Raw genomic sequence first — 17,473 nt, forward strand, 5'->3', positions numbered from 1 at the left:
AACCCGGAACGGAGCGATTTGTGACACCGCGCTGCTCACTGCGCATAGCAACACGTTTTATTACAAAAGCAGTCACAACACAGGGAAATAATTAAAAATATATATATAATTAATGTGGAATAAAATCAGATGAAGCAGAGCGAAGAGTCTGTGGACAAAATAATAGGAACACACTAGCCCAGACCAGTTTTACAGCTGCAGCAAATTATTTTCAAATTCTCTGCCTTTTATTTTATTAATAAACTGTTAATTAGCCCATCGGGGAAAAAACAAAAACATAAGAAATACAAATAAACGCACTATTTTCTGTAACATAAATGAATAGAGCTGATATTTAGATTAAATTTAGGGTTTCCTTATAAAATGAGATAGCCACCAAAAAAAACAGTTTCTTACCCACTATTCACTATATTTTCCCAACGTGGCCTTTAGACAGACAGATAGATAAGAAAAGATAACATTATCTTTTTATTGAAGTAATATTTTGTACTTTAAATTACCAAAATAGCTTTCCTATACTGCAGTTAATCCCTTATACAAACATACGCTACACTCACCGGCCCCTTCGGTAATTACACCTGTTTAGCTGCTCAATAACACAAATATCTAATCGGGGCTAGCAACTCCTGATGACCTGCTGAAGTTCAACGTGAGCAACAGAATGGGGGAAAAGGTGATTGTTGGTGCCAGATGGGCGAGTCTGAATATTTAAGGAACTGCTGATTTGGGGTTTTCCTGCACGATCATCTCTAGGGTTTGCAGAGAATATGCTTAAAAATGCCTTGTTGTTTGGCCCGACTGCTTGGAGCTGATAACAAGGCAACAGTAAGTCCCATAAGCACTTGCTACAACATGCAGAAGAGCATCTCTGAATGCACAATATGAAGCAGATGGACTACAGCAGCAGAAGACCACACCGGGTCATTCTTGTCAGCTGAGAACAGGAAACAGTTCACACAGGCTCACTCAAACTGGACAACAGACGATTTGTAAAATGTTTCCTGGTCTGATGAGTCTTCACATCTGCTGCGACATTTGGATGGCAGTGTGGGAATTTGGTGTGAGCAACATTAGATAATGGATTCGTCCTGCCTTCGATCATTAGTTCAGGCTGTGTTCGTGTAATGGTGTGGGAGATCATTTTTGGCACACTTTAACTTAAACACCACATCCTACCAGAGTATAGTTGGTGACCAGGTCCATCTCTTTCTGACCTCAGTATACCCATCACCTGGTTGTGCTTCTAACAGGATAAGATGCCAGTTCATCAAGTTCAAATAATCTCACACTGTTTTCTTGAACATGATTGTACTCAAAAGACTTCCACAGTCACCAGACATCAATCCAGTAGAGCAGGATGTGGTGGAAATTCCCACTGTGGATGTACAGCTGACAGACCTCAGCAGGACCGACCAAAATCTCAGAGGAACATTTCCAGCAACTCGTTGAAGGCAATCCTGAAGACAAAGGGTGGTCTGGAGAACGTGTACCTAAAGAAGTGGCCACCAATAATACACTGTACATGATGATTGTTATTACATCTATACCATTCTGATAGAGATGATCAGGAACCGCTCCACCTCACTGCTCACATTTATATTTGATTATCTGAGCTGGACCAGCGCTTAAAGACATCACACAACAAGTGCCTGATGGGAACACTGGTCCCATTGTCATACACAGTGTTGGTCAAGTTACTTGAAAAAAGTAATCAGTAACTAATTACTAATTACTTCCCCAAAAAAGTAATCCCGTTACTTTACTGATTACTTATTTTCAAAAGTAATTAAATACTTAGTTACTTTTTAAAAACACGATTTACAACCTGAATAGGTGATAAAGTGATAGATCTTTCAGCCCAATTCTACTTTTTCTACATAATCATCATACAAAATGTAATCAAATGGAAAAGTGTCTTTTTAAAACTTGTTTTATTAGTTTTAATCTTTTAACTTTATGCATCAAGAAAAAAAAATATTATATGTAACATTCTTTGACTGGAAGAAATTAGTTTAACATTTAAACCTATTTTCTGCACATTCCAGCACATAAAATAAAATATTTGTTTACACTCAGTCTTTCAAATAGATGCAAGTAAAACACAGCAGAAAATAAATAAAGTCAAAGACTAGCGGTCCTGTTGCTCTATTTTCACCTGTAAAGCAGGAGTGGGGTAGGCGGAGGGTTACCCTGGTGCAGGTGTGCAGCGGTCAGTGGAAGAATCCGCGAGTTTCTCTGTGAGTTTCCCATTACGTCGTAGCTACTCGGTGCTTGTTTGGAAGTTTAGGGTTTTTTCGCTGTAAAAAGAAGTTTTCTTCCCACGCACAACGGACACTAATGTTTTTGTCACTTTTTATGGAATCAAACTCAAAGTAAGGTCAGTACTTCCACGCTTTAAACGCTGCACGCTCATACTCTCTCTGCACTCGATATATGATCCATTGTTGATCTGCACACAGCTGTTGTCACGAACGTCGCACTCGCTTACGTCACTGTCATGAGACATTCTCGCTAAAAAATCACAGTTTTAGTAACGCAGTAACGCAGCGTTCCTACGGGAAAGTAACGGTAATCTAATTACTGTTTTTGCGATAGTAATCCCTTACTTTACGCGTTACTTGAAAAAAGTAATCAGATTACAGTAACGCGTTACAAGAAACGCGTTACTGCCCATCTCTGGTCATACACCAGTGACACTGTGGGCTAAACAAAGTGGGTCAGCGTCACAGAGGAGTGTAAACATTACACGCTGCTCAGGTTTGGGCTTCAGAACACACCTGCAGTAAGAACGCTAACATTGTTCCCTCAGATTTGCATAGCAAATATCCTTATAATGAAAGCAGAGGCTCATCCTCACACAATACCTGGAAGTTTTTTTGTTTTTCCTTTTCCTCCTACGGGATAGCCGACTTCTGCCACAGTTTTTACCCACCTGAAACCGAGGCTGATGTTTGTATAGAGCAGAACAACGGCTTCTTATTTATCACACAGAGGTGCAGTGTGTGTGCTGCTCCACTACAGGCTGGTGGCGCGGGCTCGTCGTTAATCTTAGGAATGTTGTTACCCGGTGAACAGAGTAAATGAGGTCTTAGTGAGATTAAATGTCACAGGTCTGAAGGACTAAGTTTGTGGAATCTACTCCAAACAGATCTCTTTGTGGTGGTCACGCTGTCTGACGCCAGCTGGAGGCACACATGCCTCCTCACGCTCGCTCTCAGGTGCTGTGCGTAGCGCCAGTTTATTTTCTTTTTCAGTGGGAGCAGAATAGGTTGAGTGAATGGCTTTTTATCCCACTAACCTACCCAGAGTGCTGTTAGATGAGTCTACACATGCAGCTCCTGCTCTGTACTATGAATTCATCTCAGCGGCACCAAAAATAAGCGCCAACTGCAAATGTCAAACAAGGACAATGGGACACAACGTTGTGAACAAATAGGATTAAATGTGACCCGAGAGGCCAAGTGAACGCAGCTTTGTGCTACATCGGATGAACGTAACACACTTCTGAGGTTGTGAGGCTTTTTTCCGAGCCTTTGAAATTCCTCCTTATTTTCTCACCTCTCGCTCACAGTCGGTGCTCTCCACTGAGATATTGTGCCTGCCGTGAATGGAGTGACATTTCTCTTTTTATCACAATGTCAGGGCAAAACTGAGTTTCCACCTGTCATTCAGACTGGATGACACGCAGTCATGGCTGAACCTCGACTCCCGCTGCATCAGAAACTATTCCTCAAGCCTCCTTCTTTATTTTATTGTATTTCTTCCTCTGGAAAACCGGCTCCCATATCCACACAGAAGACTGTCAGTGTTGCCACAACAAAAGATAAGAATTTCCTTTCTTTCTTTTTTTTAAATCAAGGTCTGTTTTGTTCACTCAGGCTCTAAAACAGTATCTGAAGTATAAACAAATCAAGTGTTATTTTCAGCCAGACAGACTCTTCTTTGTAAAACCCAAAACAGAAATGTCCCAAAGCAGGAGGCGACTGTGCCGAAGTTCAGCATGAAGGCCAACGACTCCTGCAAAGCTTCTCATTCGATAAGCCCGTTGGGAAGTTGTTGCTGACTAATTTGTACTCAGCAGTGGACATTCTGGTTTTGTGCAACGATACCTTGCTCACCGTTTACAAAAAAGACGACTCTCTGTGTAAAATAAGGACAAAGAAGGACAAAAACAAGCTTGTGGCAAATGCAAGAACTCACTGTGGAAACTGCAACATTTCAAGCTCGCCTCCTGTTTGTCAGACGGCAGCACGCGCAGCATCTCTGTGCGATCACGCCGTCTGTCAGCACGATGTCCAACGGGAAACTGTGGATCCACCGTGAATAAAGAAAAATAGCACAGAGGCCGATCTGTGCAGAACAATCTTTGTTGGATGACAAAAGACACACACACACTCCTCGTGCCTATGGTACGACAACTTTTCTCCGTGCCCCTGGTACACTACGCAGAAACACCTTGCCACACACACACACACACACACACACACACACTGAGTGTTGAAACTCATACATTTTTTTTAAATATATATCATAATCACAATACTTTATTGATCCCTGAGGAAATGATGTTACATGTGGGAAATCCGCCGGTTCTTATGCAGCACTTTTATTCTCTGGCCCTTTATACAACATGTGTCGTTCACACAAGCACTTTTCCCTACATCTCTGTCGCGCACACTTACTCACCAATAAACTCAGATTTCCCGAGGATACTTTGGCACACAGAAAACTTTCTGATTAGTAGATAACCTGTTTTGCCCGATCATATGGGATCAATCTGATCTTTTGTGCCACAAAAAATCTACAAGTTTTTGAAAACTGGAGAAAAAATTGGTGCAGTTTTCAAAGCCGCCGCCTGGATTTAACTAAACAAACAAATGAGGGCCTTTCATTGGATAATGAATGCCTTCATTAATGTGTTTCAGCTGTGTTATGTAACTCTAACTGATGAATAGTTTCTCAGTGGGAAGACATGTGGACAAAAACAGCTTCGCATGGGGCAAATTATTGACCTGAGTCAAGCAAAGAAAACAACTGTGATGATTTAACAACTAAAACTGGGCTGAGAACATTACTAACGCCTGAATGATGGTGATGAACAGGTTCAGGGAATAATTGTGGTCAGAATAAAGTTTTGAGTGACTGTCTCATGAACTCACGGCCATGTTTGACAGTAAAACCATTTCCACACACACATCGAGGACTAAACAGCTGTGTAGCCTTAAGAAAACCATCAGTGACACTTATTGAAAAAAATCTTCAATGTTTGCAATGTTTGAGGTTACGTGGCCTGGTGCCGAAGCAGGTGGGTCAGCTTAGGTTCAGCAACATTGAGATTCTGACCGCCTGAAAACACTGAACGGCAGGTTTTTCTATCAACTGATGTTTTCCCCCGATGGCCGTATTTGAAGTTGACAATACCTCGGTTCACTGGGCTCAAATTGCATAACAGTGGTTCAAGGTCCTTTTTACACACAGGATTCAGGTCAGTTTTATTTATACAGCACCAAATCACAGCCACAGCCGCCTCAAGGGGCTTTATACTGTAAGGCAGAGCCTACAATAACACAGAGAAACCCCAACAATCAAATGACCCCTTTGAACCAGCACTTGGTGATAGTGGGAAGGAAAAACTCCCTTTTCACAGGAAGAAACCTCCAGTAGAACCAGGCTCAGGGGGGCGGGGCTATCTGTCGCAATTGGTTAGGGGTGATGAGAGAAACACGACTGATAACGGACGACTGCAAAACCTCCCGCACTATACTTACAGTCCTCTTTCTTACTCATTTAAAATCTTTTTAATCTATGACAATAAAAACTGGACTGGGTCATTTGGTCACAGATGCAGATGAAGAAGGCAAAACAAACGTCCTCTTGTTCTGGCAGCAGCCGCCTCTGCTGCAGCATGTAAGCAGAGTGGTTAATATGTTTGAATGGAGAGCAGCTTTTTCTTTTTGTTGGCGTGGAGCGCTCAGTAATTGGCTACATAAGGAACCAGGAAGCCTCCATTCAGCCTCTGCGTGTCAGAGTGTTTATGCAAAAGGGCATCTGGGTGTGCGTGTGAGATAAGGAGAGGGGTCACGAGCTGAAATGGACAAAGCGTTCCTAGAGAATCGTCTTCGATTGGCTCCCTGCACCAGTTATTTATTCAGTTTAGTTTTTCTTGCAGCTTGCAACCAACACAAACCAGACGAACAGCAGGATTTCTCACCATCTGATCCACATGTCGCTTCACACAAACAGCATAATCACACACAGTTTACTATCATTCAAGCCAAACAGTCCACACCTTTCCCTCTTATGTCCACTTCACACGAGGAAACTGCTGTGATGTGGAGAGAGTGTGCTTCTAAAAGCAAATACAACATAATATATGCCTGACACCGTGCATGCACACTATCAGTTCAAATAGGATGCGGTGGGTTTTCATGCATCTGCAGAACAGATGTGCATCAAACGACTGGATTTCCATTTGTTTCATAGCACAAGTGAAGTGACTGAGGTTCAGCTGCTGTCAGCACGTAAAACAATGAGCTGTGTTATTACACTCGTGTTGGAGAATACATCATCAGCTCTACACTACAGAGGTTGTGCAGGTAGTCCAACTTCTCCAGAAGGTTTCCCAGCACAGTCTGAAGAGCATGGACTTGATTCCAGGAGATAGGCAGGTCCTCTATCCCAGCGGTCCCCAACCCCCGGGCCTCGGACCGGTACTGGTCCGTGAGTCGTTTGGTACCGGGCCGCGAGAGTTGAGGCTCAGGTGTGAAATGTATAGTTTTCAGGGTTTTTATCGGTTTTCAGCGTTATTTTGTTATCGTTTTTATCGTTTACTCGGTTTTCCTGGGTCTTTTCACGTGTGTTATGAATAAATCATCTTTTTTTCGGTACCGGTACTAGTTTTATTTTGTTGTATTTATCCGCGACACCTTAAAGGCCGGTCCATGAAAATATTGTCGGGCATAAACCGGTCCGTGGCGCTAAAAAGGTTGGAGACCGCTGATCTAGAAGAGCTGAGCAGGAGAGCTAACCCATCAGCAGGACCTGTATCTGCTCCTTTGTGCAAAAAGCAACAGGACGACCACTGCCAGTCCTAACAAATGACCTCCAGCATGTGAACGTCTCTGACCAAACAATCAGAAACTAGTGGGCCTGATGGGCATTTGCCATATAATGCCAGAAGTGGCAGGTCCACCACTGGCACTGTGGGCTTTCCACAGATGAGAGCAGGTCGTGCTGTACAGGTAAGCAAATCTCCAGGTTAAGATGAATTATCACTGGGTTGAATGACCAGACTGAAATATCTTTGCTGTACTTTGAATAGATCCTGACTTTTGTGACTGTAAACTTCCCATTCATTCATGTTTTGCTCAGAATCAATCCTGACCTCGATCACCTCTTACTGGTGCCATCGTGAGGCTGAAAATGAGTCCAATGTCTGTGTATAACCTACAAAACCATTCCCATCACGCTCGGCTGTGCTTCAGTCCGAACGTTTGCCAAATTTATGATGGATGTCGGTTTACAACACGGTAACTGGAGACCTTCTTGGACCCAGTGTTGGGAAGGTTACTTTTAAAATGTATTCCATTACAGATTACAGATTACATGCCCCAAAATGTATTCTGTAACGTATTCCGTTACGTTACTCAATGAGAGTAACGTATTCTGAATACTTTGGATTACTTAATATATTATCATGCTGTTTACAACTACATGAATGTACTATTGCTGTGATTTATTACTGTTACTGAAGGTCCGCGGCTCCGAACCGTAGTAAAGGGACCTCTGGCTAATACGGTGGGTTCTGTGTCGGCTCGTAGCTGAAAACTAGCTTTACTTTGTTGTCTGGGTCAACTTTGCTAGCAGAGACAGAGAGAGGCGTTGAAAGGCTGCTCCAACAGAACTTATTGTTTCAGAGGAAAACACGAACACGGTGTACAGTCGAGTCTTAATAGCTTACTTACAGCTGGGCTCGTCAGGCTCTCTTCTTGGCTGCAGTGGTTATTATTATATTTACATGCTTCCAGCTCCCGTTTCTGCTCGATGACAGCTCGTACTTTTCCTTTTTCTCCCTCCCTCGCTCACACACACATAACGTGTATGGCAGTCCATTCTCCCTGCAGCACGGACTACACTGCCTATGATGCTACATTCTTTAGAGCTATACCTGTAGCATTCTGCCTGTTAGCTTAGCACAACAACAACAACAAGGCCTCTCTCACCCAGGAAACACGCAGAGAGAGAGCGTCACCCTGTAACCATGGCAACCGTAACGCTGCCTGGAACAACAGAACGTAGCTGTCAAACAAAACCCAAACAGTCCTGACCCGCCACAATATGAAACAGGGAAGTACCGCCGTGTAATCCATTTATTTCAACAAAGTAACTGTATTCTAAATACCACCTTTTTAAACGGTAACTGTAACGGAATACAGTTACTCATATTTTGTATTTTAAATACGTAACGGCGGTACATGTATTCTGTTACTCCCCAACACTGCTTGGACCCGAATGAGATTACCCCGTTTGTTAAATTAAGTCTAGTTTGTGGTGTCAGCTACACACCCACGAAGTGTCGTCAATGTATCTCGCACAGTTGTGACACCAACCCGATGCCAAAATCTGTCCGCAGACAAACACGTACATTAGCGCCACATTTTGCCACGATGACACACGAAGCTACGCTGCTGCGGTTGGTAAGAGTGAAGATACTTTATATGGGAAGTCACAAATACACCTTTATTTAGTACTCGTGGGTTGGACTGGATTCACACTGGTGAGGTTTAGTGACTGTTGCAGAGTTGTGACGCCATCACACCCAAAACTGTCTTTGTGGTTATTCCGGCTTCAGTAGGTTCTCCGGGATCGGGATAATTGGAAATTAGTCCCAACCTCCCATTGCTCAACGTGTCAAATCCCTCTGTAGGTAAGAAAAGAAGAGTTTTATTTTCTAAAGCAAAGACTTCCTGTTTCACACAGCTGTCTCTGACAGTGTCACCGGCCTCACTCTTATTATAACCTGCTCCATCATGTGTGCTGCATGTTCCTGTGTCGATAGAGGCCCGTCTGAGTGTAAGACACTTAACCCTGGGTCACGCGCTTGTTCCAGAGTGCCTTGTTTTCCCACACATGCATCACAACACACTTATCTATAAACAGATTAGACTGTCAAGGTCACTTCTGCTGTCCACTCCTCTGCAGTTCCCCGTTCCTGCTCTTATCACCTGCTCTTTCCAGTCAAACTGCCAAGACTGAATTATTTTTTGTCTTCTGTTTTTTTCTCACAAGAGGACAAAACGGTCTCACGCTGACGGGCAGTTCAGCAGTGCGCAGGCCTGAACATAGATAAGGAACTGGGGAACAGCGCCTCGATGCCTTTCCTTAGAGGATGTGTCAGCGACAGCTTTATCCAGGTATTGTCACAGTGACATTAAGAGCAGCACATCCAGGGTTAGAGGCAGAGAACATGCGCAGTCAAGGTCAGTTCAGAGTTACAGCTCCAGCGTAGGCTTGAGTGGAAAATGTGTGTTGGCTGCAGGAAACTAGTATGTGCTGCACAACATCAACGTATGGCCGTGTCCTTCCTCTCGCACTGGGAATCTGTGGACAGTGTTGTTTTGTTACTTCCTCGCCACGTGTGAATATGCATGCACGCTCAGTTCTTGGAAACGTTTCCTCCGGAAAGAGTTGAGATAGCCAGAAGAGGCACAAAGAGGTGAAGAGGAGAGTTGTCTGTGATGAAAATGAGACGGTCATGTGAAAATGAAGGTTTACACAGGACTCTGTGCACGCATGTGAAAAACAATGGCCACCCCAGGATTCAGTCAGTATGAGAAGCACATTAGCAGCTCTGCTTCCTGTTTGACTTCATCAGTGGACACATTTTGGCTCTTCTTTTAATGAAGTTCGCAGACATTTGTTTATGCACAGCCCTCTGAAGGTCCGGGACTTTTCCTGGCCATTGAAGCACCTTGACTCGTTTGTCTTTCCTCCATATTGACTCTAGACTTCTTTGGCACACAGAGCAGTTAATGGTTGACTCAGTGGATCCAAAGTATCCAGATCCTGTGGCTGAAAAACAAGCCCAAATCATCACCTCTTCACCAGAGTGCTCGACAGCTGCTGTGAGGTGTTTGTGTTGTTTGGTGTTTGGTGATATCTCAGATATCCAATGTGTAGCTCTTCTCTTCACACAGCACAATGATGGACTTCAGATTGTTTGGAAAGGGGTTTATAACCCTTCCCACCAGGTCCAGGCATCACAAACACGTGACAAACTGCCAAAACCTCAGTTTCTATAGAGATCCTCACACTTGCTGATAACTGGTTAATAAAGAGCATTTGATTAACAGCACCTGGTTGCTGCTTACACTGCTTATCCTCTTAATTTCTATGTATGCAGGAAGGGTGCACTGGGTTTTTCACACACTAGCCGTGTCTGAATTCATAGGCTGCGTCCTCCTCAGGCTGCATTTGTAGGCCGATTATTACAGAGGCCAAACAGACTGGAGCTTAAGAAAACACCAGCAATAAGAAAAAAGATGCAAAAGCTCACAAAACACAACAGAAATAGGAAAAAACAGATTTCCAAAAGCACAAGGGAAGTGTTTCTGGGGAGACAATAATCTGACGGACCAGTTGAAGGAACCAAAATATTCTAAGAATTGCGCTGACATTTGTGGTCACTTAATTGGTGACACTTAAAAGAAGTGGAGGATCTGTCGGTTTGTGAGGAAAGAAAAGATGAGAGGTAAGTGTGCTAACCTAACTTCATCAGTATTATATGACTCATGAGATTAAAACACTCTTACCAGCATGTTTTGGTTCGTTTTTGCAGGGCCACCACAGGATTACTTCACAGCGATGTAATCCTACAGGATTCATAGCGCGGCTCAGCCGCTTCCAGTTTCCAACAATGGCGGCAGCTACTAAGTTTTAATATTACTCTTATTACACAAAATAAACTTCTAACATATTTTCAGGCCAGAATGTAGCTGCTCGGTTTATCAAGACACCGCATATTTGTAAAAGTGCTCCGATGTTTTCGGAGACGTCACCAGCTCGATAGCGAGCCGGTGTTCTGGGAATCCATCCTACCTGAAAAAACCTCCTACCCAATGTTTCTGCCCAGACGCGGCGCATGCGCACAAAACCAACGCCGAATTAACTTCTTTTTCTCTCACCCATCCGGAATACTTCTTAAGGTTAAGGTCATGGTTATGGTTTAGGTTTACTCGCAAGTCATCGTCAAATTATAATACGGGTAGGACGTTTTGTCAGAGTAGGATGGTTCCTCAGAACACCGGCGAGAACAGCGAACTCCCGGCAAATCGTTTTCCGCGGTCTTTGGCTGCTCAGGTTAAACATGATATATAAGTCACTTAGATCAGCGGTCTCCAACCTTTTTTGCGCCACGGACCGGTTTATGCCCGACAATATTTTCACGGACCGGCCTTTAAGGTGTCGCGGATAAATACAACAAAATAAAACTAGTACCGGTACCGAAAAAAAGAAGATTTATTAATAACACACGTGAAAAGACCCAGGAAAACCGAGTAAACGATAAAAACGATAACAAAATAACGCTGAAAACCGATAAAAACCCTGAAAACTATACATTTCACACCTGAGCCTCGCGGCTCGGTACCAAACGACTCACGGACCAGTACCGGTCCGAGGCCCAGGGGTTGGGGACCGCTGACTTAGATATCTTAAAAATGTTATTGTTTGGCTTTTTTTTAGTATTTTATTTGTTCCTGAGTAAATCGGTTTGGCTGAGATTAAAGTTATAGTTTTTACACAGCTGAATAAACGTCAAGCAGACAGCTGATTATCAGAAGTGTGAGACGGTCGAGAATTTACACCAGTGTCCTGTTATATTTAGATAGCAAGGAGCAGACGGCCGAGTTTATTAAACTCCACCGAGACAGTGGTGACGTAAATCAGTGACGTAATACAAAGCTCCTTGGGTGACTGCTGTTGTGATTTGGTGCTGTATAATTAAAATTGAATTGGTTTCCATTAAATAAGTTTTTTCATTGCATTAAGTCCAGTGATCAAAAGTCTGCTGTGTCATCCCCCCCCCCCCCCCCCCCTTTAGTCTCTTTCCTCAACTGCATTTGAAATGAGCAGTGTGGAGACTTGTGAGTGCAGATCAGAGTGGGGATAAAAATTCCCAGGATTCCAGTGACGTGGGGACCTGACAATGACCCACTGTCTCCTCGCTAAATGGACAGATCCCGCCCTTCAAGGTAAATAAATATCTCAGCATGCAAACGCAAACTGAAGTTTATTTGCAGAAAGGAATCTCAAACCAAAAAACACATCGTGCTCATTTCCAGCACCAAGTAGCTTCTCATGATTCACAGTTTTAAAAAATCCTTATTTACATTGAGCCTCGGTGCAAACACCATCTTTGTTCCTCTTCCTTCGTACAAACAGGAGATATGAACATGGGTGTGCTGGAAGTGACCATGTTAAGGATACCTGTTCTCCATGACATCTAAGAGGACACAACACCTCTGAGGAGCAGTTTGACATCTGAGCTTTACTAAAGACAAACACCGACCTTATCATACAAAACTTTTGCCATTGTTACGTATGAGCATCCACTACGATAAGAGTATATATGACGTTAGAAAATACAGCAAGTCCCTGATGATCAGGGTAGGAATTGAATTTCCATGTCCAACACCTTTTCAGCTTTTCCAGCATTTCATTGGTCGCCAGGGAAAAATGTGTCCTTGACTGACTGGTCGCTAGAGGTTGGTGGCAACCATTAGGTGAAACTGGTACAACAAGGTCAAGGTCACACTAAGGTATACGACCAGACTGACACCACTGCCTAAAGTTAGTAGTTAGTTAGTAGTTAGGATGTTGACTTGTCTGCCAACCTGCACCAAACTGTGAAGTGTGTCACACAAACTGGAAATAGAGACCATGTGCCTTCAAAGTAAAAGCTTTTTGAAGAACATTTCAGCTCCAAGGGACAACTTTTACTTTGAAAGTGAACATTCTGTTTCCAGTTTGTGTAGCACTTTTAGATATCACTTGGTGATTAGTTGGTGAATGTTTGCAGACAAGTCGGCATTATCTGTGGCCACCAGCGCGCTCCGAGCAGCCAATCCAATGACAAAGAGGTTTTTGGTGGAGCACATTCTAGTCTGTGACTGCCAGCAGCCACTCGCAAATCAGTTTTCCCCTCACAGGAGATTCCCAAGGGGCCGCAGACCAGTCTAGGCCTGTGTGGCTGACGTCTTGAGCAGCACACGGATACCTGAAGTATTTCAGGAAGTACCAAGAGACAGATTCCAGGGTTGAGACTCCAAAAGTCAGTCCCCACAGACGCACAGCTGAACCAGCTTAAATATTATTTCTGGATAATTTAAAATATCTCTTTGAAACATTTGTTCAGTCGTTGATTTTTTGGTTTGGGTGATAGGTGTACCAATATATCCTCTACTTCAATTCACCGAACTACAACCTCTGGTTGGGTACTCTTTGGACTCTTCCGACAACCTCCTGACGACTACTGATTGCTTGGTCAACAACTTCCTCAGCTTTCCATTTCCTCCCTGTTCATACCTGGCTGCTAGATGCTCTTACCAACTGGTCTGTGGTTTCCCTACGCTCCAGGCCAACGTCAGAGAAACATCTCAGCAGCCCCAGACACTTCTGGATGTAACAGCCCATCTTCTGTACTACAGAGAGGAGGACTTTGCTCATCTTCAGAGGCCACATCCCTCTTTGAACGAGGATGAACTTGTAGCTCCATAACATAATCTGAGAGCTCTTTCTCTTGACTTCCACAGCATGTCTTTATCCTGTCTTCCTTCTCTCACCCCAGCCAATCACAGCAGATGGCCCCGCCCCTCCCTGAGCCTGGTTCTGCTGGAGGTTTCTTCCTGTTAAAAGGGAGTTTTTCCTTCCCACTGTCGCCAAAGTGCTGCTCATAGGGGGTCATATGATTGTTGGGTTTTTCTCTGTATCTATGAAGCGCCTTGAGGCGACTTTTGTTGTGATTTGGTGCTATATAAATAAAATTGAATTGACTTGACTTCTTTCCCCATGTGTCTGTGTATTATACACTCTCCCCAGGCTTTGGGGGGTTTGCTATGACAGCAGGGGGCTGTCCTCCCTTACATGTCTGTTATATATGTCTGTGAACTGGAATCATGCAGTGTACAAACACACTTTGAGTTTTCAGAACACAGAGACTAAAACCAGTGGGCTATCTGTGGCCATCTTCCATGTACAGTCTATGGGCAGCTGCTCTCATGTGGCAGCAGTTTTCTGTTTTCTTTTAATCTCTTCATGCAGCAGCAATAACACTGACAAAGATCTAAATATTCATTAAAAAGCATTTTTATCAGTGTGTTTTCCTGATCCACATTATGAAGTTAAGAAGATCTTTTAAAATCCTTCATCTAATAATAATAAAAGGAATATAGCCCAGTTTGCTCCTGACAGCAAACACACTGTGTACTGCAGAGATGTGTCGTGACTATAATAACAATAATACAAAAAGTCAAGTTTTCCTTGAAATGTATTTACAAAAACAAAGCCGGCGGGCGTTTGCAGGTCTGAGCATGGTGGCAGTTTTCTCTCACACGATCGAGTCCAAATGAGAGAAAGGGGAAACACTTAATTGCTTCCTGAGTGACAGAGGCATGGTTATGGGATAAATGCAGCAGCATTGTATTAGTGTTTACAGAGGAAACAGACCCGGTGCACACCACCCAGCTTGGACGTTGCAAACGCCACATCGAAGGTGAGAACTTGTACTTCCCCGAGGATCAAAGACAGATTGCGGCGTCAATTACAGGGCAGCGGGAGACTAACTGCTACTCTTGATTGTAACAGGGGCCCAAAAACTGCAAAGCTACTTCCTCCACGGACTCTGCTCCACAAACAGTTAGAAGAAACACAATCACCAAACAATCGGCCAAAGTCTTTGATTCGTTTCTCCAGTTTAACTTTTACTGTTGTTACTGACATTGAGGAATGAAGTGCTGGCCCTGAGCTCACGTCACATGTTTGACGGAGTGGGGCGGGTGTGGGGGGGTCTGTTATTCTCTGACCCACAGAAGTGGTGAAGCCAGGCATCGAGGCTTCAACTGTTCACTTTTCTCAGGTCCTATTTGTAGAGCAGCCGGGAGGCAACGTACAGTGGGGCAAAAAAGTATTTAGTCAGCCACCGATTGTGCAAGTTCCCCCACTTAAAATGATGACAGAGGTCAGTAATTTGCACCAGAGGTACACTTCAACTGTGAGAGACAGAATGTGAAAAAAAAATCCATGAATTCACATGGTAGGATTTGTAAAGAATTTATTCGTAAATCAGGGTGGAAAATAAGTATTTGGTCAATAACAAAAATACAACTCAATACTTTGTAACATAACCTTTGTTGGCAATAACAGAGGTCAAACGTTTACTATAGGTCTTTACCAGGTTTGCACACACAGTAGCTGGTATTTTGGCCCATTCCTCCATGCAGATCTTCTCAAGAGCAGTGATGTTTTGGGGCTGTCGCCGAGCAACACGGACTTTCAACTCCCGCCACAGATTTTCTATGGGGTTGAGGTCTGGAGACTGGCTAGGCCACTCCAGGACTTTCAAATGCTTCTTACGGAGCCACTCCTTTGTTGCCCGGGCGGTGTGTTTTGGATCATTGTCATGTTGGAAGACCCAGCCTCGTTTCATCTTCAAAGTTCTCACTGATGGAAGGAGGTTTTGGCTCAAAATCTCACCATACTTGGCCCCATTCATTCTGTCCTTAACACGGATCAGTCGTCCTGTCCCCTTGGCAGAAAAACAGCCCCATAGCATGATGTTTCCACCCCCATGCTTCACAGTAGGTATGGTGTTCTTGGGATGCAACTCAGTATTCTTCTTCCTCCAAACACGACGAGTTGAGTTTATACCAAAAAGTTCTACTTTGGTTTCATCTGACCACCTGACATTCTCCCAATCCTCTGCTGTATCATCCATGTGCTCTCTGGCAAACTTCAGACGGGCCTGGACATGCACTGGCTTCAGCAGCGGAACACGTCTGGCACTGCGGGATTTGATTCCCTGCCGTTGTAGTGTGTTACTGATGGTGACCTTTGTTACTTTGGTCCCAGCTCTCTGCAGGTCATTCACCAGGTCCCCCCGTGTGGTTCTGGGATCTTTGCTCACCGTTCTCATGATCATTTTGACCCCACGGGATGAGATCTTGCGTGGAGCCCCAGATCGAGGGAGATTATCAGTGGTCTTGTAGGTCTTCCATTTTCTGATGATTGCTCCCACAGTTGATTTTTTCACACCAAGCTGCTTGCCTATTGTAGATTCACTCTTCCCAGTCTGGTGCAGGTCTACAATTCTTTTCCTGGTGTCCTTCGAAAGCTCTTTGGTCTTGGCCATGGCGGAGTTTGGAGTCTGACTGGTTGAGGCTGTGGACAGGTGTCTTTTATACAGATGATGAGGTCAAACAGGTGCCATTCATACAGGTAACGAGTGGGGGACAGAAAAGCTTCTTACAGAAGACGTTACAGGTCTGTGAGAGCCAGGGATTTTCCTTGTTTGAGGTGACCAAATACTTATTTTCCACCCTGATTTACGAATAAATTCTTTACAAATCCTACCATGTGAATTCATGGATTTTTTTTTCACATTCTGTCTCTCACAGTTGAAGTGTACCTCTGGTGCAAATTACTGACCTCTGTCATCATTTTAAGTGGGGGAACTTGCACAATCGGTGGCTGACTAAATACTTTTTTGCCCCACTGTACTTCAACATCCTGCGACTCAGGCCTGACTGACCACAGCGCTGCTCTGTGACCCCCGGGGCCAGCACGCCGCACACTGGGAACAGGGAGGGACCACGGTACGGATGGGGGGGCGGGGGTGTCTTGAAACTTCCAAGAATGACTATAATAAAAACCCTGTTTGTTTATGTTCTCACAAGGAGAGAAAGAGACGTGAGGAAGTTGGGGATCAGGAAGTAGGGTGAGTGTAAGAGTTCAGCGAGAGGTCTGAGAGTCAACAAACAAACTGCGGCTGCAGACTTACGCAAGCTGGAATTATTGTAATGCAACGGCAGTGGTGCTCGCATGCCTGCAAGAGGCCGCCTGCGTGAGTATAGTGTGTTTGCTCAACTATAAATAAACTCAGTTTGAAAACATTAGAGAAAAATAGCTCAAATTAGGACATAAATATTCAGAGTGTGCAAAAATGAGCACTTTGACCAAGTAACACGCTGTTACGACACGAGTGTGGCATGTCGCTGCATTCATTAAATACTGACATGTTAGGCAACTTTTTTCTGTGACACAGTGATTGTGAAATTCACTTATTTGTCTGAAACAAAATGCACCCTGATTACGCACAAAGGTCACACCTCCCTGCAGCTCATTAAAGTTTTATTAAATTTTAATAATATATACATCAATGGTTGTATTGATGTATATATTATTAAAATGTAGGCTGTAA

General features: G+C 43.8%; 1 long non-coding RNA gene across 1 annotated transcript; it reads left to right on the forward strand.

The window, feature by feature from the left end:
* Positions 1–7,249: 7,249 nt before the first annotated feature.
* Positions 7,250–11,323, forward strand: LOC146490613 (uncharacterized). Its single transcript, XR_014872600.1, has 2 exons — positions 7,250–10,750; positions 10,838–11,323. It is a non-coding gene; the product is annotated as an uncharacterized LOC146490613 (long non-coding RNA).
* The last annotated feature ends 6,150 nt before the right edge of the window (positions 11,324–17,473 follow it).

Source organism: Neolamprologus multifasciatus, chromosome 23 (genome assembly GCF_963576455.1).
Source record: "Neolamprologus multifasciatus chromosome 23, fNeoMul1.2, whole genome shotgun sequence".
Taxonomy (NCBI): domain Eukaryota; kingdom Metazoa; phylum Chordata; class Actinopteri; order Cichliformes; family Cichlidae; genus Neolamprologus; species Neolamprologus multifasciatus.